At 34.1% G+C, this 21,116-nt stretch overlaps 1 protein-coding gene across 2 annotated transcripts in view; it reads left to right on the top strand.

The window, feature by feature from the left end:
* FSTL5 (follistatin like 5) overlaps nucleotides 1-21,116 on the top strand; it is a 376,421-nt gene that overhangs the window by 79,480 nt on the left and 275,825 nt on the right. Inside the window, exon 1 of one of the 2 annotated variants that reach the window (XM_039700304.1) lies at nucleotides 13,818-13,864. The exons of the other annotated variant lie outside the window; for it this stretch is intronic. The gene's annotated coding sequence lies outside the window, so the exon portion shown is untranslated. Of the gene's footprint in view, nucleotides 1-13,817; nucleotides 13,865-21,116 lie in introns of those variants that run through there. 2 annotated transcript variants of the gene reach the window in all.

Genomic DNA, 21,116 nt, shown 5'->3' with positions numbered 1-21,116 from the left:
AAAACAAGTAAAAAATGTCATGCATTTATGCAGGAATACATGTGTCTTATTTATTGCAGTATTTCAACTAATCCTTGTTGTTAGCTTCCATCAACCATTTTAATGATGTTTGTGCCTTGCTTGGTGAGACATACACGTCACATTTAATAAGAGGCAATAAATGAAGCCAACAGTTTTAGATATGCAGTTACAAGGGTTTGGGTGTTACTGATAGATAAGGCTTTAAAAAGCCTTACCTATTGGTAACTTTTGGGAGTTTTCAGTGATCACTGATCTTTCAGTGATATTTAAAGCTATCTATTAGTATTTTATATATTATTTTTATGGTATGGTTTCAGATAAACAATATCTATTGCAGCTTAATATCATTTGCAGTGAATACAGCAGAAATAAATGGATTAAATTGTGTAGAAAAATGATTCATCAGCAATTAATGAAGCCTTATTTAAAGCGCATATTTTTGCATAGAATATTTCCAAACACAAACTAAATATATACTGCAATTTGCTGGAGGATGGTTGTTTTGTTTGGGGATTTTGGTGTGTGTGTTTGGTTTTTTTTACCCAGAGAAAATGTCAACAGTGATATTTGCCAGTGCCAGGCCAAATTATTATTATTTACATTACAGTAGACAAGTGGTATCAAGTGTTCAGATGCAAGGTAAACCATAATAAAAACAGTGCTTTGTGTATTTCACTAGTAGATATCTTGCTTTTAAAGCTAAAGATTTCTTGTCCTCTTCTAGTTGCTGTTTATCTAATGTGATCTTACTCAAAGTGTATTAAGGCTAAGAAAAATAATTATTATAATTTTTGTACATGGGGCAATGTTTTCCTTGCAGCTGTTTGATTTGGCTCTATGCAGTTTTGTGTATTGAAACCTCTTGGGTCCACTCTGTATACCAGCTTCATAAAGAATTACTCTGTACAGAGCAATTTATCATCTTGGAAATGATCAGCACAGAGCTGCAGCTGGATTATTCCTGCTCCTTGTCTCAGATTGCATCCTCGTGTAGATTCAGCTCAGGTATTAGCAGCTTTCAGTGTGCCTGTAAAATCAAAGCCACTAACTAGGCCAGTGGAACAGGTCTAGCTTATTTGTCTGAAACCATCTGTGTGCTGTCTGAGCTTTTGCTAGGGTCTCCATTAAATGTCTCTAAATTGGAGCTTTGCACCTGTCAGAATAGATACAGAATAGATAAAATTGCATTTGAGTATTTTTGAACTCCCTGGGATTGAAGTCTTGTTTTAAGCCAAAGAGTGCAACAAATGCTTTCTGTATTTGAACTCATCACACGTTTTACAGGAATAAACTCATATTTCTGTATATGAGAATAACTGTGCATAGTCCAAAGTTCAGCAAATGCTGCTCATGCAGCCACTGGATGTCAGAAACTTGTAACTAGGATCATGAAAGTCACTTTTAATCTTGATCTGACACTATGAGAAAGACATTATCCACTATGTATACTGATGTTTTAGGATCTTCATACATTTCATACAGAAACAGTAGTGACAGAAGCAGGGTATTTTTAGAGTAAGGATTTCCAAGATGTCAAGTTACACCTTAACAAAAAGTATGTAATCAAAATAACACAAGATTTTTACCTCAGAGATTGAGTACCTGCTGTGACCACAGTATCTCCAAATCCCTCTAACTCCTTCCCAGTCAAACAACCATAAAATCAGCATTCAGGATAAAATTAGTACTCATTGGACATTTCTAAAAGTTTTACATGAGGGCAAAGTTTTCCATCAATTTTAACTCGTCTATTCTGAAAACTGGGTTGAAACAGGACTTTAGGGAAGAAACACTGTAATGAGCTCAATGTACATTAAAATACTCTTTATTCAGCCCCCTCTGGAGATGCCGTTCAAGAGTCTTCCAGACTTGTGTAGCATGATAGCACTTTGCAATTTTCTGATAGAAAGCATACGTTTCTGCATATTGAAGACAAAATGAAATCTCCCAAAACTCTGAGTATGCTCACATTGGGCTGTTAAATTTCACAGGCAAAGTCTGTAGCACTCCCTGTTGGGTGCATATATATCTCATTCTGTGATAATTAGTGCATAGCCAAATTTAGTTAAGAAGGAGCTCATCAGAGGCAGAGGAATTGAGCTGAGGTATTTGAGACAAGCAACTGGCTTATTTTGTGTAATGTAGATTATGTTAAAAAGATGCCATGTGCAGGATCACTAAAATATGTAGTTATTGAAAGCCAAAATCAAAGGCAATAAGAATTTTTCTTAGTGCGTATAATACAAAGAGAACATATTTTTAAGAGTTTTGTTTGTTTATACTTAGCTAACAATCCTTAGAGGTACTCATCAATTATTCTCAAGGGATGGGAGTGGGGATGGTATGGGGTGTGGAGGGAAAGTATCTGATATTTTTACTTTAAATATAAATTCAGCCATAAAGTATATTTCGATTTCAGAAAATTTTATGGATATGGATGTCTGCAAATATGAGTCTGCTTTTCAGAAAAAGTAATGATCTTGGGATTTTTAAGCGGGGTGTGGAGGGAAAGTATCTGATATTTTTACTTTAAATATAAATTCAGCCATAAAGTATATTTCTGATTTCAGAAAATTTTATGGATATAGATATCTGCAAATATGAGTCTGCTTTCCAGAAAAAGTAATAATCTTGGGATTTTTAAGTGTTTGCATGAAAGAAGAAAAAATAGTTTATTTTCTTATAATAAAATTGTACTCTTGAGTATTGTGAAACAAAAGAAAACTGACAGAAAGTGGGTAGGGGCTGTTAAGATTCACCTAGAAGTGAAGTGCTAAAATATGCATATTGAAATATGCATGGTAGTTTTTGCTTAAATACAATGTAAAGACTGTATACTAACTCACACTATTTGGATTAATATCTAGATTAAAATTTAAATAGTTATTAAATTTTGTTCTAGGCATCATTTAACTGTTGGCCGTGATATTATTATTGTCATGACTCTAAACAAAGATAAAAGAGACATTATCCTTAGTATCTTGTTAGAGACAAAACAGACAAAGACCTTTTAAGGAAAGTCAGAATTATTTCATTTTTCTTAATTGACATCTTCACAGATTAATCTAAGAATCAGCTTTACAAGTTAATACTTAATTAATACAAGTTAATATTTAATTATTACAGGAAGAAAAATAATAAAAATGCATATATTAGTACAGGAATAAGACATGCATTTAAGTAATCATACCGTTAAACACTCCTCATAATAATTCTTAATGTTTCACTGTTGCAAGGAGTAGTGAGAAAGAACAAGGTAGAAAAATATAGCAAGTTGCCAGCATACTTTGCTTCAAGAAGTTTGTTCATGATGTTTTCTTTTTCCTTGGGCTAGAACATATAAAATTTTAGGTATTCTTACATGTTGTTAGGATATCCTTCCACCTAGTTTCTTCACTGTTCTGCAAGTGTGCTCTGTGGAGCAATTTATATGTGAGATGCAAACCCCTTAGTTTTGTCTCAAATTGAATTATTGTTTCTTCATGTGACAATTAGTGAGTAGCCTGTAAATCCAGGAGTTCCCATTGCCAGCCCAAGCCCCCACTCAACAAGTACACTTCTATCCTGCACCTGGCACTGCCCCTTCTGGAAGCCTTTGCTGTCATTCCAGGCCTCTATTTCCCTAAATTTTTTTTGGTTCTAGTAGAGCCATAAATCCCCCACTCTACACAGAATAACTACTTCCTGCTACTACACATATTAAAACTCTGTGTATCACACCAAGAAAAGGACATGTAAACCAAACGTGCCCATCTGAATGTTAACAAATCCCTGTTAGAGCTAAAAAAAGCAAAAGGAAGGCTGGAGGCAGGTGAAGACAAGTTCAAAGCAAAGAAAGCAAACTGATAAGTTTCAGTCCTGAGGCAAAACCAGTAGGAAGTCTGTGACCTCTTACTAGTGATAGCAGGACTGTATTCATAGGACCACAGAGATACACATACATTATGTTCATTTGCTTCTGAAGTGACAAATGAACAGTGCTGCCATTGGGCAAGTGTATCTTTTAATAAAGTATTTACATCTCATTTTAATGGCACAAAGAAAGAGGACATTATTTGTAGTCACAATATTGACATCATCTGAACTATGCACATTTCTAGTCAGAATAAATTGTTGGACATTCAGACAGCTATGTCAAGAAGGTCCTGTTTATTGCAAAAATATCCTTACAGGTAATTTTTCTGTTGGCATGCCTAAGAGCAGTATCTAAGGTTTAGGAGAAGAAAAATAATGTTTCAATATTTACAAAACACTTTGTAAATATTAAAATAATTATTTTCTTGTTTTCTATTAAAGGAAGATAAGAAAAAACAGTTGATTGACAGAATGTCAATTAACTTTTACTTCTCCTAATATGAAGACATAACATTACCCTGAGGATCCAACATATTGATTCTTATAGCTGCCACACATTAGGATTTCTCAGTCTTTGTAAAATTAGCCCACAGACCTAATTTGGTTTATCTGCTTGTTTGGAGTTTATGGATAAGATTGTCTTACTCATCATTAATAATATTTTTCACTTAATTATTAAGTTTTAATTGTTAATATGTTTATAATGTGGTCTTTAAATATAATCAGAAAATCATAAGCTCAAAGTACACATATCATATTTTCTGCATTTTTGTATTTTTCATGTTTTGATATCTCCAAAGATGAGTGTCCAAACCCTCTGGAAAATCTATTCCAATGCTTGTCAGCTCTTACTCTGAGGATAGTTTTCTTGTAAGTAGTTGGGAGTTTCTCCTCCAAATTCTACTTCTTCCCCTCGTTCCAATGAGCACTCCCAGATGAAACCAAGTCTATATTTTCCTCTAAATCCTTATTAGGCAGTCAGAGTCAGCAATTAAATATTTCCTGAACTTCTGACTTCAGACCCAGCTCTCTCATCTCTACTTTAAGAGGTCTGACAGGGTATGGCAGTGGTGGCAGTCCCCCACCTGTTCCTTTGAGAAACCTGCTTGGACACAGTCTGTCTAGTTACTGTTCTGATGCCACTTTTCAGTGGCAGAAATAGATAAAGACAAAGGAAAAGCAGAAAAAAAGTGCCTTTAAGTTGGTTGTAGAATATAGCATTGCAGAATTTCACTTCCTCATGTGGCTAAAATAGAGGAATTTCTCCTTCCTAAACCAGTGTTTTTCTACACACAATTTGAAGGCTGAAATACTTACTAATTTAATGACTACATCCCATAAAGCAAAAGTAGCATTAACCATTATATTTCATTGCCTTCAAAGAAATGTTACAAGGTTCTTAAAAGATAAATTTACTTGTTTTTATTGAAATTTCCTGAACACTGGCACAGAACATCAGATAATAGGAATACAAGAGAAAAAGAAGCTAGTTCCTTCATAGATTTACTGAAAGACATTGTAATTATTCCTTTCATAGGGCAGCCAAACAACATTTCCAAGTAGGGGTCAGGAGGCCTTTGCCTAAGTATACATTCAGTTTTACTTCTGGGATTGTTTATTTGACCTGAATCTATAGACAAGTCTATACTATTTATTGTTTAAGTCAGTATTATCTTTGCTTTAACACAGAAATAAAATTTAGTTAGCCTTATTTTTCACATGAGGCTTTTTTCACAAACTTGTGTTATTACATTCCCAGTTATTCTGTTTCTTGGCAATGGTGAATAAACCAAGATCCTCTCCTTTAACCACTGAGCCTCACTACTCCCTACCCAGGTTCATTTATTTGTTTCAGTTGTAGTCTGAATTCATCTTCCTTGAAAACAAGTGATTATGGAGCCTTCAGGTGAGCCCGTGTGTGCTCTTCCCTGGGGTTTAGTGTGTAGAATGAAGCTTATTTTCACACAGGAGCTACAGTTTTCTGCTTTGTTCCAGAAACTTCTGATACAAGAATAAATTCTGCTGATATTTTCTTCAGGCCTTTGTCTCTGTTGTATTTAAATTTATGTTCCATATATATAGCTACCCAAGCTCTTCTCACTGGTTCCTTCACAGAATCCTACAAAATCTTCTGCCTGGAGCTTTGTATTTAACACAAAAGCATTTATTTTTCTACTTGCTCTTAATCTTCTACTAGCATTGGTCTTGAAGTTAGTGCGGAGACAACCTGAGCATTAAAGCAAAACCTTGCAGCCCTTCTTCCTAATTCTGAAGGAATCTGGAAAAGGAAGTTAAGGTTAAATGATTCGCTTTATTTACAAAACTGACAATTTCCATTTTTTTACGATAAAAATGGTGTGATTTGGTAAAAGGAGTACAGGACTAAGGTCTTATAGACCCTTTCCTAACAAACAACTCCTCAATTCCAGGCTTGGTTTCAGGCAGCTGTGCAGCTTTTTGACTATCAGTCTTTTCTAAATAGTTTGATCTGTAGAACTGTGCCCTTTCTGCCCTAGAAGAAGGGTTCTCTATCACCCCTATTCTTTGAACTATTTATTGAACTGTGCAGCAGCTCTGTATTTCCAGTTCCTTTCTTCTGCTGAGTCCACCTTAAGAGTCTCTTACTCCTCATGGGAGGTGCAGTTATCCTAGACTTATCTATTGTCTAAACAAAGTCTTTGAAACTCCCAGAATGAGTATAGTGAGGAGAAACATATAAAAGAGGCACTAAAGCTGTGCTTTAAACCAGTCTTTAAACAAAAGTTAACTGAAACGAAGTTGGACAGTCGTGGAGCAGTGAATGTCCAAGCACAACACCAAATGAATGGGGCAGGTGTAGGGCTGGTTTTAATCAGAGTGCTTAGTTTTTTTTCTGGGTCACAGGTCAAAAAAGTTTGGGCTGCCAAGGAAAAGATAAAGGCAAGCTGTAGCAATTATTTGCAACATGTAAATTCTAGTTAATTCTAAGCAAAGTATGTCTGTGATTTAGGGAGGGTCATAAATTATAGAGAAACATTTTTATAAGAGCTGGATTTGAACATCTTCATGGAATCCTTCTGACTCAATATTCTGTGGATCCTTCTGAATCCCTTGCAACTCAGAATATTCTCTGATTTTGTGATATATCTAGTATTGGAATTGTTTGGATATGAGATATTTTTGGTTACAAGCCTACAAAGTGGTGAAGGGTGAACCATGTGTGACAATAAGACGTATTGGTTTTTAAGGCATCTAATATGTTATCTCGCGAAACTTTGCAATATCAGTTTTAATTGGCTCAAATATTAATATTGTAATGCTTTTTGCACATGTTTGGAAGAAAAATAGTTTATAAATTAGACAAATTATAGATTAGACAAATATGAATCTTGAAAATATTTTATAAGCCTATATTTGATCACTTGAAAGGAACAAGAAGCCGTTAATGGTTTTGTTTTACTTAAAAACCATAAACACTTAACTTGTTTATGATGACCTTTTTATTAGTATTTTACTTCCAGTAATGTAGTTCACAGTCTGTCTTTACTAAACTGTTCCTTTACTCTTTACTAAGTACAATTTTAAGTAAAATATTAACCTTTTCAATGTAATAAAAAATAATAGTGTAGCTGTTGAATTTTTCAAGTGATAATAAAGGAAATTTAAGAGATCCAAAGATGGAAACAGCACTTAAGAAATTATGTAGATGCTTGCTGGGCAATCATGTCTGCATGAGAATGAAAAGATGGGAAATTTGTCACTGACTAGGCTTCATGCATTAGATGAAAAATAAAAGTAATTTGGCCTTGCATCGAAGTTTCTTTCAAGGAAAACTTGTAGATTTTCACAATCTTGAACAGAGATAAGTCATCCATCACTTTTGAAGACAAAGCAAAATTGATGTGGTTTGCTAGATTTGATTAGAAATCACTGGGCATGTGCACAAATGAGTAGTGATCTGAGGAATATCAGCTCACCAAGTGAAAATTAGTAACTTAAAAAAAATTACCCTGCAAAATAAGTCCCTCTGAAGCGTTATTATAAGCACCCTAAACACATTTCAAATGGTGTTTTTTAGACTAATCTGGCTTTAAAAAAATTATTTTTATTATGAATAACTATCATTGATTATTTTTCTGAATTAATTTTCTGCCTGTTTAGTATTTTTTACTTTTAAAATACAACTGTTTATCTTTTATTATAGAAATAGCATGAAATATAATGTCACATGTCTTTGCAGTAGTGAACCTCCATACTTAGGCTGGAGAATAAACACACATTTATCACTCTGAGGAGTAAGATACATTTGTATGTACACATATAGAAATATACATATAGACATGCACACATAAAAATCTGGGCACTTGTATACAGAAGTAGATAGTGGAAGTATTTATAGCAAACTACACACTTTTTATTATCACTTTTCTATATATAAATCTATGAACAAATCACTTCCATTATTCACTGTGAGGTAGAATCATACTTTAAGTTCATAAAGATTATTTTGTCTTTGTTGAACTGACTCAGGTGGAAGTGGAAAATATTTCAGGGAGTGTCAACTGGGAAGACAGTATTTGAATTGATGAGTATAGTTTTGACTCATGACACTCTTTGTATTTTGTGACCTGTTATTTAATAATTTTTAAATGGTAAATACTTAAATGATAATTTTAAAGTATCTTCTGTTCTCTCACTGTGTGTGGCATTATTTCTGGTTGTTTGATTTTTTAATTATATATTCTTAGGGTATAGGATGACATGAACACATGTAGGTGTTAGAAGGAAGAAAGGCTAGTGAGATGAAACTGGAGTGTTACTCTGGATTATAGGAAACTAACTAGGCATTTCTCTAGTAAACTGCCTTATCAATTGTGTTGAGCTTCTCAGAAGGAAATTGTTTGAGAAATAAATTTTGAAAGCAATTATAAAAACCTTACATGACTAGAGTGCGTGTTGGTTGGACAATCAAGGGATAAGTCTGATTTGCCACTGCTGCTGTGAAACAGGACACGCTAGCACCTCTTTTAATTTTTTTCATCTTGCTTCTCTTCTAGAGTTTCCTTTTCATGGTCCAATGCTCTGACACTCTCACCCATATCCAAAAAAAGTGGTAGTAAGCAAACGAGATCAGTGCTGGGCCAAAATCTTCACTTTTTCTTACAAATAAGAGCATGGTTAACCTTTTGGTTCCTTTAGAGGTACCAATAGAATAAATTAGCAAAGTTTTCCCTTGACTGGCTTTATATATCATTATTTACACATTGCTTAGCTAAATGTTGTTCAACTCAAAGGAAAACCTCTGGGAAATTTTAATAGGACCAAGAGTAATGCAGTAGGCATTGATTCAAATTATTTTTAGTCTCTTGATAAAAACTGATGAGCTTGGAAAAATATAATATATTGGCTTGTTAAAAAAAAAATCACAAGCTAAAATGTACTAGTAACCAAGAAAATCTGTTTAAGTGCTCTGAGACACTTGAGTTTTATCTTTCGTTAAGGCAGTGCCTATTTGCTGTGACAGCCAGCTCTGCTATCAAGTCCATGCTAGTGTCATTTATTATTATCATGTATGGAGTTATGGAGAAAAATACTATGACAAGGAGTTAGATGTGCATAAGGCAAAGCAGAGTGCTGAGGAATTTATTTTAAGTGGTTGTGTGGTAATGGAATGGCAGCCTGAACTATGGATACTGATGTGCACATGAGAAACTCCTAACCAAAACTAGTCTGAACCATGGAAACCTGTGGTTTTTTATTTTGTGTTTGTCTGTCTTAAATACCAAAATTCTTGCAGAACTCCAACGTTCAAGTAGTGATAGAAATTTTTTTAAGTATTGTAAAATCCATTATAATACCAATTGATGTGGTTGGCTGGGCTACCCAGCTGGCTTTTGCTATGTCTGTGTAATTTTGTGAAATTCCATATTTGGGGAATGTGGTACTCTTTTGCTGTTGTGTCACAGAAAAACAATACTAAAGTATTAGTATTATAATTAGTATTAATATAAAGGTAATAGTTGTATGACCATGTGGCTGCTGTCACTATGTGCTCCTGTATGTGTGAGGTGGCAAGCTGAGGATTGTGGATGTTTCCTTGTCACAGAGAATAATTTCAGCTGTGATGCCAGGAGTGCCTTTGAAGCTTAGATTGTTAGCAATTAGATGCTCTCATCACATTTACACTGCAGTTTTGGATATGAAAGTAGCATTGGTATGGACACTGATGATCCAGATATGTGTGTAGAATTAGCTAACTAATTTAACTAGATTTGACTTAATCAGTGACTTGGTGTTAAAAGCAGCTTAAGTATTCACTATCAATCAAGAAGAGATAAGAACTAGTTATGACACTAAATAAACCTTATTTTAACAGTCTGATATTGCCAGAGCTTAGTGTAGTATCTCTGTATTTTTAGAAAACAAACCCAAGAAAAGTGGTTATACCTCACTTCCCTCCAGCTTAAATCTTGCTTTTGAATCCTCCATCAAATTCATTGTGTCACTTAAGAAAGCAGCTACCAGGTGTAACTGTGCCCCTTTGCCTGTTTTCTTTGTTGAATAAACTCATTTTATTCTGTATTTAATAAACATTTGTAGTATTTGCCACTGAAGTTGTGGTCTTTTGCCAAATTTAATGTTTTATCCTTCTACACTCTAGTATTTATACTGATATTTTCTCTTTTTGTGCCGTATAATCAACTACATATTCTTATTTCTTTTTATGTAAGACTTCAATTTACTGTTTTATGTCTTCAACTGAAATGTGGCTGTTTTTTAAATTTTCTCCCAGAAAGAATTTTTTATTTTCTTTTTCTTTTTTTTTCTGTCATAATATTATTTTAAGAGTGTCAGCTTCAACAACAATCCACAGCTCAGGAAAAACCCCAAAGACAAACATTAGGAGAGAAATAAAATCTGAAATGGTGAAAAATTTGAAGTCAGTATATCTCTATCAATTTACATTTGAGTACTGTTATTTTGAGAGGAGGAGACTGCAGGATAAGGCTACAGACTGGAGCGTTTGGGGGTGAGCACAGGGAAGCACAGCTGGGTAAAGGGATGTTTTCTGCTGGGCCTCACAGCTGCATCTGCCAATCCCATAGAGAATATCACAGATCATATCGGTGCCATCAAGTTAAAACCTTGCATAAAATGTGCTGTAATTTGAGTTTGTAGTATGTAAGTTTACCATATTGCAGGGGCATGGGACTTACAGCAGTAAATCTATGTTTATTTTTCCAGTTTCTAGACCCCAGGAAATATATAAGAGCAAATGAAAGAAGCAGTACTCATTTTCAGAGATCCAAATATCACTGTTCTCATATTTGCTCAAAGCTGCCTGGAGGCTGAAGCACACTAGTCTAATTACAGTTCTTATAGCAGAGATCATTTGTGAGCACAAATAATACCACAGAAAGCAAATATAAGAAGAAAACCCCATAGGTCCCTGGAGATCTAGAAGTCATGATGGAATGAGAAAACATGATGCTCTGAATTGGTAAATTTTGATCAGATGAATAGGACTGTGTTGAAAAGGATGAGCATTCTGTAGCAGCTTTGTAGTTTTCTGGTCAACAGTCTTAAAATAAAGCCAACAAAATAAAGGGAAATGGAGGAGCAATCTCAATCAGCATATCAAGTGCATGCTTCAGAAGAATAACAGAAATAAGAGATAGAAAACTCTGAATAAGCCATTTTGGTACAAATACATTGAATCCAAATTTAATGTACTTCTCTAGAGATGCGGTTCAAGAAAATGTGGAGGAAAAATGGATAATTTTCCATTTAAAAATACCATTCCAAATTAGCAGAGCTTTTGAATTAGAAGGTCCTTTTTCACAAGAAAGGTAGGGCAAGCCTCAGAATGGGTAAAATCCTACCCTCTTGAATGTGTGGTCTTTTATTTTTCCTCTGAATTTGAAAGAATTATGATTTCATAAAATCTCCCAGATAGACTGCACAATAATGTTGCCCAGATGAGAGGATTTCATATAAAAATCGTCACTGATGATACCAGAGCTTTTCCTGTACAGATGGGAACCACTGAATCATCTGGCCATTACATTCTCTTGCAGAGGATTTAATAAGATTGAAGAGAGTAAAAAATATGGGATAAAAATAAGAGACACATAACTATTTTTGCTGAAAAGAGCTTACAGAGAGGGGGAGGTTGACAGAGGCACTCAAAGCAGCTACTGGTAAGCATTCGTGTAAAACCAGTGTCAAAGTGCAATTCCAGATTCTCCCAAGTTTAAATATGGAAAAAGTATTGTTGCACATTCTTGTTGATCTTGTTGACTGGTGTGAGACATCAAATACTCTGAAAAGGATCAGGAAAATGAGTGGCATTAGTGGAGCTGGGAGACTGCAAACTTGGTCTTGTATAACACTCTTAGCTGATGAAATTTTCCATGTATTAACCCTCAAATTAATTTGCTCTAAAATAACTTAAACATTATAAAATCAGTGCAAATTATATAATCTTCAGATTGAAAGAGTTCTCATACAAAATTAAAGTGTTCTGTTTCTTTCTCAAATTAGTTCCCCAGGTAGTTGCACAAAAAAAACCAGAAGGATACAAAAAAGCATCACTCTTAAATCAATTTGACACGGGAGAAAGTTCATATTTCATAAGGTAGAATTGATAATCAAAGACTCAGGCTTCCTGTTCCTGGAAGCTGGGTTTTCACCACAGATTTATTATAACACAAGCAAGTTGGAGGTCGCAAAGGACTGTGATCTCACAAGAGCAAGGTGGACAAGTTCAATAGATTACATGTTTGGAAATATTATTTCTTATTCTACTTATTGAACTAGAGGTAGTGACCTCCTCAATGCTCTGATTCTTCCGCTCCCTTTCTCAGGCCTTTGTTTTTCTCAGCGTTGCTACAACAGGGACTAATGTAAGAAAGGAAAGAGAACTTTTCTTTTAATATGGTCTCCAGGTAATACACTAACACAGTAACAAACAGAACTTAGATCATCATAACAATACCTCAGCTGGCTTAACTAGAAAGTAAAAGACTAGCAAATAAAACAAAAGTGCACAGCTCTGAATAGTTAAAACTATCATTTAGTGAAAGCATGTAATTCTTAATGTATTTGCAGCAGGATACAGAAGTTAATGACACTATAGAATGTATTTTTTTTCTCCTAAAGTATGTTTCAAACAGTAACATTCATATTTATTATCTTTTGATAACTGCTAGACGTGCTTCATGGTGTTTGTGTTAAGCCAATGACAGTTCATAAACATCAGCTATTCTTGGAGAATATGAGGAGAGTAAGGTATAGAACAGTTATCACACACATTTCTGTAAAACTGTGTTCAGGACTTTCCACAGGTATTTTGTTCTCAATTGAGATTTGAACCTCCATACAATTTTCTGTATTCCTCTTCATAAGAAATAGAACAGCACACTAAACTGTCACTACCAAAATCAGTGATTGTCATCGTGGGCATGTTAACCAAAATCACAGTGACTGTAGGTTAGTTTCAATGCTGCCTTGCATTTCTATCTTACAATTTTTAACACTGGCTATGAAGCAAACCTTTATTCTTACAATTTTTATTGGTGGGTATACTTTGACTAAACTCCACACAAAATTAATGGACCAAAAGAATATAAAGTATGTAGCACAAATTTTTTAATGGATAGTCAGATTATTGGGGTTTAGTGGTTTGGTAATATTTGAATTGAATTCTTGCAGGATGAATAAATGTCTATTTGGACATGCAATCTGATTTACTGAACAGAAGAGAAATAATCTAATTGTTTTGAAGAAATCAGGAAATTTACCTAAAATACTGGACCTTCTAAAGTTCCACCAAAAAATATCCAACATTGTTTGGATTAGGTGTTCCAGGAAAATGAATGTAAACTTGTTTCCTAGAAGAAAATGTGGGCAAAAACCTCAGTGATATTGATGAAGCCTAAAGGAATAACACCTGGTGTTTTTATATTAAAAGGGTCAAGAACTTTGAAATTAAGAAGACAAGAGCACTGTAAGTATAATTTTGAGATGTATATTGAATTTAGGAAAAAAAATACATGGCTCAACTGAAGTAAAAATGTAAATAAAGTAAGATAAAGACTATCAATTAAAGAATATAATTATATCAATTATTTTTCAGTATTATGAAAATGTGATGCTTTCCTTTTTTGTGAGTTTATTAAAGCTTTAAAAATTATTATTACCAAATGTGCATTAAAGTCAATAGTGTTTTTTTATAGCACAGTACAACCACAGTCCACAAAATCAGAAAAATTATCAGAATCATCTTCTGTAAGAAGAAAATATGTGGTTAAATTTTCATTTTATGTTTATGTAAAATTATTAAAAGCAAACAACTTCCTTTTTTCATCTTAGCTGGGATGAAGTATGACATTTGAAATGCCCATGTCTCAGGAGAGCACTTGTTAAAAAATTCCAATCAGCACTGTGCAGCATAGTCCATGGAGCTCCATAGGATGCTTTTATGTATGCTGTTCACTTCTGAGTCATATAAACTTGCAAGGGAAGGAGGAAAGCAATGTAGAGTGAATGTTTGATGTTCTACAGATCGTTCCACTTATTAATTTTTTCAATAACACAGATTACACTTCTATGCTTCTACATTTCCTCTTCAGAACACTGCATGTGACAGATACAATGTAGCACACCAAGGAGTTTCTCCTGTTTCATGTTTGATGAAAAAGACTCAAAAGATAATGGAAACAAAAAGCACAGCTGTTAATGCCAGCATGAAATTTGGAGCTGTATGCGGGATGACAAAATAGACCATGGGAAGGTGTGCCAAAATCAACCAAACATTCATATTGAGAGTTTCCTAATTATTTTATGTTTATCTAATCAAAACAAACACTGCTGGAAGAGCTCAAGTAGAACAAGGATGATTATCCTTCAAGTCTTGATGCTCAAAATTTGGTATCTAAATATTCAGTCAGACTCTAAGGGAATGTATCAAAATAATTCTCATTGCTTTAGAGCTCATTGAAGGAAACAACATAAGAATAGTCTTAATCATATACTAAAAAAAAAAATAAATTGCCCTACATTTAAAATGACAAGAGCTGTCCTTTTTAGGAGATTTTGAAGGCTGGATTATAAAGAAAATAATGACTACTCATAGGAAGAGAAATGTTTGCTTGATGATGTATCTGTAGACTGTACAAAGTTGAATTCTAAACCAGACAATAGCTCCAAAAGCTACAATATGCAATCAGTTGGAAAAGTCAATTACAGCTTGGATCAGTCCAAATTTTACTTAATTCCTTCAAAGACAACACGTGGAAAAAAATCAATATAAACTGAAGTACAATTTATGATAGTTTTCCTAATACCACACAAAAATTCGTCTGTCCAAAACAGGCTTTATGAACTGACCTGTGTACAGTAAACTGCAGACTGGTCTTTAGCACGTTAAGACCTCTTGGATTTATCTACATATAAACATTAAGGGCTGGCTGTATAGAGACCTTATTTTGGGTTTAATCAATTAGACAATTACAATTACAATTTTATATGTTTCTAGATGGGTATGAATGAGGGATTTGAAGAAAAATCTGAAAGCTAAGATAGAATTTAAAGCAGATTGGCCATACATTGAGGTAAAGTTTATTAAGCATTCATTGCTTATAGATTTGAAATGACACTTCTGCATCCTTACATGCAGGATTGGTCTGATAAAACTGTACTTGGTAAATATTCCACAGAATTGGATAGAAATAAAATCAATTCATCAAAATACGTCTAAATAATCCATATTATTTTCCTACTTTGTTTACATGATAATGTACTTTTTCATCCTATCCCAACTATGATTTAATTTTGCAGCTATCACAGCCATCACTCTGTTTCATATGTTGTCACATACTGTTTCATACATAGTCAAATATCCACTGGAACAGCTGCAGTCTTAGCTGAATAGGTCCAAGGGCAGAAAATCAAAGCACTTCCTATAATAGTACTCTTAATGTTTAAAATTGGATATGTTGTACCAGTTTCATTTTTCTGAACTGTTTTTTAAACTCTTTTCTTATAATGTTGCTGGAATGCTTTAGCATATTCACAGCATGATGAACTTGGCTTTGTTTCTGAGTATTTAGTTTTAGAGTGAGGCTAATCCACTGAATATAAATGTGCCACCAAATTAGGAAAAAGTGAGAGCATAATCTCCACAATTATTAAACTATTTTATTTTAGAACTGTATTTCAAAGGATATTTGTACTAAAGCTGCACTACCAGTAGGCTGTGTAATATCTTAGTCTGCTTTGCTACTACAGCCCTGTCTTGGCAGGGGGGTTGGACTAGATGATCTCCAGAGGTCCCTTCCAACTGTAAAAAATTTTGTGATTCTGTGACACTTATACCTGACTTAGTGTTAAATTGCCTACTGAGTTATTTCTGTGTTGCACGATGGGGTTAGCAGCCACAGCTGAGGTAGCTAAAACAGATATCTTACTACTTCTGTTTTGCACCCACTCAGACTAAAATATGGTCCTATGTGAATGGCAGTTTTGAATAAGACAATGTAGTTTTGCTTTGCTTTTATGGCTGGTCTAAACAAATCTCTTAGGTCTTTGTACTGCTTGGCACCTATAGAAAGTTTGAGTGCAACGGAATTTTATTTTGAAGAGCTTTGGGTAACTGCTTTCCAGTCATATTGTTGCTAATTCTACCATAAATTGTATTACTAAAGTCTATAACATAGTGTACATCCATTGTCCTTTTGATTTCTTTTTATCACCTGCATTTTTGGAGTACTATCAGAAAAAAAAAAAGAGCAAATATATTCCATGGATATCTCATTAATTTTGCCATTTCTGTATTTGCCGAGTCACTGGTTCTGAAATACATTCATTATTCACATTTATCTGAGAGTTTATTAGGTGAATATATTTTCATCTGTAGACAATTTTTATAAGACGATTATCAAGATTACCAATTTACATTTGGCTTATTTTCTGTAATAGATATAGACATTCTAACATGACATGCAAATTTTTATTTTCAAACAGATACTGAACTGAGGTTTCTTAGTTCTACAATTCAGAGCGAGTTTTTGTTTATGGTTTGCTATTTTTTGGACGAAACAAGTAATGATTCATCCCTCTGACTTTCCTCTTTGCTTCTTTCATTTGGAACAAAATTTTAGTGTTCTCCATTAAAAAAAATAGCAGGTGAAACTTGAGGTGATCTCATTATATTTCTTTTCGCTTTCCTCAGTATTGTACGTACTGAGTTTTCTTATCCATCCACTATCTCTAGTCATTTCACTTGTTCCAGGAATTTAATTCTGTTCTTTCATTCTCCATCTCACCTGCTTTTTCTTCTATTCTTCCACTCTTTCTTTGGTCTTTTAGTAATTTCTTGTTTTCTCTACTTCCTGTACTCAGTTGTCCAGAGAATCTTTTTGTCTGGGACCTTGTATTGCCATTTAACCTCTTTGGTTGTTTCAGTGATGTTTCTCTCAGGAAATACCCTTTCCTGAAAATATAACTGTCTGTCCTTCAAATCCTTGTCTTCTGTCCCTCTTTCAATGTTGCCAATTCCATACCAGTTGTAAGTCCCTTTACCTAATCCACACCTCTCTGTCTAGACCTTAGCTCTAGTTTTTCCTCTACCGCCCCTCCAAACTGTGAAAGACACCAATACATGGTAAAATACCTCCCATGTGAAATGTTACTAGTTGCAGAACACTAGGTTTATGTTGTGCATGCTTGCAGGTAGAGTAAGGAGAGGTTTTCTGGGTTTGTTCTCCTGGTTGCTGCCTTGAAACTTCTGCCTCTTTGGTGCTCAGTAAAACTCTAAGAATAAACACCTCACAGGTGATTAGCAATTACATGTGCCTGAAGAAAATAACTTTTCCATGTAGACATTGTCTTATGCATATCTATTCACTGAATGAAGTGCTGCTGGAGAAAACCACTGATGGTGTGTATGGACAGAAACTGTGCTAGAATATATATGTTTACAGATAAGTACAAAATGAGCATGTATATTGCACCTCCATTTCAAACCTGATGATTTCTTTAGCAAATTCATAGTCTTTTAATAAAGCTTTCTAATATAAATTTACATGAATGTCACTTGATGTCTTAAATATATGTATTTGTGAGTAGCACCTAATATGCTTTTATAATGTGGGCTATGAAATGTGTAAACGTCTGAATTCTGAAACTTCAGAATGATGCTGGCTTCCTGACTGTAAACAAGTGGCTGATTTAGCAAAGTAGCAAATGCAGATGTGTGCTATGTATTCTGATCCTGCTTCAAGTTGACAGTGTAACTGTGCTGTTGGAATCTCTGGAGGTTTTTGGTGAAATAATATGGTGTGTGTGTATTCTGTAGCACACTCTAAGCAAAGTGAACACACTAGGCATTTTTACAGTGACTATAAGTATTTTTCCTGAATCAACAGTATTGGTTTATATCAGGCAAGTAGTGCCGTTTATGCTAAAAGGCAGGCTACTGTGATTTTTCTGAACTCTCTTTGAAGTTCAGTTGTGTGTCTTTTTGATTGTACTGAAATATTGGATCATCACTATTGATGACTTGTAATCACTGTTCTTAAATTGACATGTGGATTGATAAAGCAGGATTATCATGTGATTAAGAAAGAACAAAAAATAGCAAACTTCTGTTCCCAGCATTGCCCCAGATTTCTTTTGTAACTGCTTAAACAGCTTAGCCTCTCAGTATTTTTCCCATTTAAGCAAAAAGAGGGCATCTGTGTTTTCTTTTCTTGTGGAAGTATATGGAAGTAATGTGATGTGTATTTGTGAATAGTAGCAAAGTAATAAGATGTGTTAAGGATAAACACAAAAATTTCTTTTATAATTAATCTCAGCAACTTTGTAATTACCTTTAAAACCAAAATAATATCTTGATTTTTTCCTAGTTTTTTCTTCCAAATCTTATTATATTCATGTGTGAATGGGTAATCCTTCTCAAATTTCTATAAATTCACCAAAATGATGAACAAGAACCTACTTGGCCTATTTCTGACTTCAACAGAAATTACATAAAGGGTAGGATAAACTACAAAGAAGGAGGTCTTTTAACTGAATATTTAACAAGCTGGAATAGACTCTTTTTTTCCCCTTCCATCTTGAGTAAAGCACTTGGAGAAAATTTTATATTTTTGGCAAATCAAATCTCAACTTTTCAAATGGTACTGTAATGGTAAAAATAGATTTTTCTGCATATAATTGGATACTATGTCATATGTAATTAAAGGCCTGTCACTTTAAATTAGATAAATTTTGGAGTAGAGATGGCTGATTCCTTAATTGGGTTCATTGAGAGGTATAAAAACTGAGGAGTCTCAAGTAACCATTTCATATCCCTAATATTTTAAAAATATGTGCTTATTAATATTTAACAGTATATTAGTGGCAAGAGTAAGTTGGTTTCTTGTGAATGTCAGAGTTTATAGAGTGACCTATGAAAAAGATAGGACAATGAAATCAAATGAATAAAATGCGTGCAGAATGTAAGACTACAGCTTTAATTTCATCCCAGGAACTACTTTATAAGTAAGAAGTATGAATATATCCTTTTTCTTTTCGGATGTGCCAACATGAAGCAGTGGCAAAATGCCTTTTACATCACATCGTTCCTCTGTGCAGAAGCAGTGGCAAAATGGTTAGAGATTAGTAGCCAGGGGATGAAATTTCCATTTTTCTTGAATTGCTTAGCTGTATTTTTTTATTTTTTTTTGTTCTTATTCACACTGTTAGAATGTTGTCTGGAAAGACAAAGAAGGATTCTGGCTGAGTAGTGCTGTGAACTAACTAATACATAGAATAATGGCATTGTCTCCCAGCTGAAAAGTTCACTGCATTATTTACCATATGTAGTTGTAATATGGGTATGAAGCTTTGATGAGATTTATCTCTTAAAGAAGTGAGAAAATCTGCTGTATCAAAGTCACATAAGCTAGAATACTCATCCCATTTAATATTCCTTGTGCTCTTCTGGGACAAGATGATTGGTCTCAAGGAGAGACAGGATAAGATGTGTCTACATATCTTATTATATTCTCCTCTTGTTCTCCAGAACTGTAGGAAAAGTCTCTTAGCCTGTACAGATATCAGAGTTCACAGACCTACTTGCTTCAAAGTGAGTAAGTGCATTCTTTGAAGAACTGGTTCCTTTATATTCTTAGCACCACTGGGGATGGGATCAGAAGCATGATGAGACATGACTAGGAGGGCATTAGGCTACATAACACTGTATATTAATTTAGACTTTTGTTCCAGACACACAATCACTATTTTATTGGTCAATTCCCTTGGAAAAACCACTTGAAAATAAGTGACTGTGATTCATCTCCATCAGTGAGATTTAGGACAAATGAAGGAAGAAGTCTGAATGTCTTTTCAAAATATTTTGTGAAGTGTAATTCCTGTAGTAATGCATAAAACGAACATAAGGATGGTATCATCCCCTGCTCAAGGGGATTTTTATTGGTTTGGAATAGGTTACCTAAACTGCAGTGGTAGTGGATATTAACAACTTGCCAGTGTGCCTCAGCAGCAGGTTAAGGCGTGTTATTGTTCTGGGTTTGGTGCTGGTGTTTTTTAACAAGATATCAGACAGTTCTCCACAGAGTTTTTAAGTGACTGTTACAGGTTATAGACTACTGGAAAACACAAACAAAATGTTAAAGGAACAGAGAGAGGCCCTTAAAGAAATTTTGCTTGAAAATACATCCAACTTTATGAGGCTGATATGAGGTGTTTGCTACTTCATTGATAAAATTTCAAAAGCTATCTTTTCTATAAAATAAGCTAAACAATCTTTTTCTGGCAAAGGCTAGCTCAAGTCCTAGCTACATACCATATGTCTCCAGAAATTACCTGTGAGGGACTTTGAGGAAAAGCTCAAAGCTATAAAATATAAAATATTTAAAATACTTATGAGCTATGAAATAGAGGATATTCTGTATTAGTGGACAGAAATAAATCAGATGGGAAAAGAAAATTATATGGCAAATTTTTACAGAGGTCAGGATTCCTACCACAGAACTTAATAGGTAAAAAATCAAAAAACCAAAAATTGAAATACTTGGAAAAACTGTCGTAAAGAATAAACACACTTAATCCAAAGACTTTGAGATTCTTGTCAATATATAATTCATATGAATGAAAATCATGGTTTTAGTAATATTTTAATGTAAAATATTTTTTATATAAACACAACATGATATATTTAACTTAATAGATGCTTAAATAGTCAAGAGCTGCCA

This window comes from Passer montanus, unplaced genomic scaffold, assembly GCF_014805655.1.
Source record: "Passer montanus isolate IOZ18808 unplaced genomic scaffold, ASM1480565v1 scaffold14, whole genome shotgun sequence".
In the NCBI taxonomy this organism is placed as follows: Eukaryota; Metazoa; Chordata; class Aves; order Passeriformes; family Passeridae; genus Passer; species Passer montanus.
This window is presented reverse-complemented; position numbering and strand designations above follow the sequence as displayed.